This window comes from Penaeus vannamei, chromosome 13 (assembly GCF_042767895.1).
Source record: "Penaeus vannamei isolate JL-2024 chromosome 13, ASM4276789v1, whole genome shotgun sequence".
Taxonomy (NCBI): Eukaryota; Metazoa; Arthropoda; class Malacostraca; order Decapoda; family Penaeidae; genus Penaeus; species Penaeus vannamei.
The window spans coordinates 4,209,927-4,210,956 of NC_091561.1; the positions used below are offsets into that span (position 1 = coordinate 4,209,927).

The window sequence follows — 1,030 nt, forward strand, 5'->3', positions numbered from 1 at the left end:
AAGCAGGGGATTTAGTGACGTCATCAGGACATGTCGTTTGGAGACATCCACCCATGCACGCACGCATTCTTACACTCTATCAATTCAACATTCATTTCTTCCGAGCTGTTCAATGGGAGACAGCGAGACAGTGTTACTAAGACGCGGTAGGTATGTCTCTCATTCTTGATAAGTTTCAAGGCGACTATATTTCCTTTCTCTTCCCTTCTGTTCTTTACCGACCACTAATCAGATTCAATAAGTTAACATCTAATACATATAATAATATAATGAATATTATCTAAAATTGCCTTTACATTGGCCCGTAAGGGGATCGAACCCTCGACATCTGCGTTATTAGCACGGCGCTCGAACCAACTGAGCTAACAGGCCTATAACAATTATGAAGTACTGGATATAATATTATTAATACTCAACACCTCATTCTAAAAATTACCTGGTTTTAATTCATTGTTATACGTCTTATTTTCACCTATTGATATACGGTCAAAGCCAAAAGGATTCAGACAGGTAGACATTACTTTCAAGCTTTCGATCTCAGTCCATGTGAATCATAAATTCTCAGACTGAATGGAAATCAGGAGAGCAAACCGAAAGTAGATTCGTCCAAGACTTGGTTCGTTGTTATTTAGAACGCAAATCAGATACAATGAGGGAAATTCATGAACAGAAGAGCACTGGACACATTCTAACGTTCTTTCCCCACCACAGTATCATCTGGTACGATACAGTTAACGCACGAATCCGGGGTTCATTTTGAGCTCAGGGGGACCAGGGCATGTCGAGTTCGAGGGCCTCTTAGCATGATAAAAATAAATCATATGGCAAGTAATCAGACTAACTAAAATGTTGAATTTACCGCATTTCGTAAGATAAGTAATGAATCTATAAAAATAAAACTGACAGTAAGAATAACTACAATTTTTGGTCACAGCTTTTCCGAGCCCTTCCTTCATTCATGCCCCTTCACACACCCGGTAAATGGTTCACTGTGATTGATGTTAACGATTGTCATTCCTTTTATTCTCTT

The 1,030-nt window shown here is 38.9% G+C and overlaps 1 non-coding gene across 1 annotated transcript; it reads right to left on the reverse strand.

Annotated features, from left to right (window-relative positions):
• Positions 1 to 298: 298 nt before the first annotated feature.
• TRNAI-AAU (transfer RNA isoleucine (anticodon AAU)) lies at positions 299 to 372 on the reverse strand. Its single transcript has one exon. It is a non-coding gene; the product is annotated as a tRNA-Ile (tRNA).
• Positions 373 to 1,030: the final 658 nt, after the last annotated feature.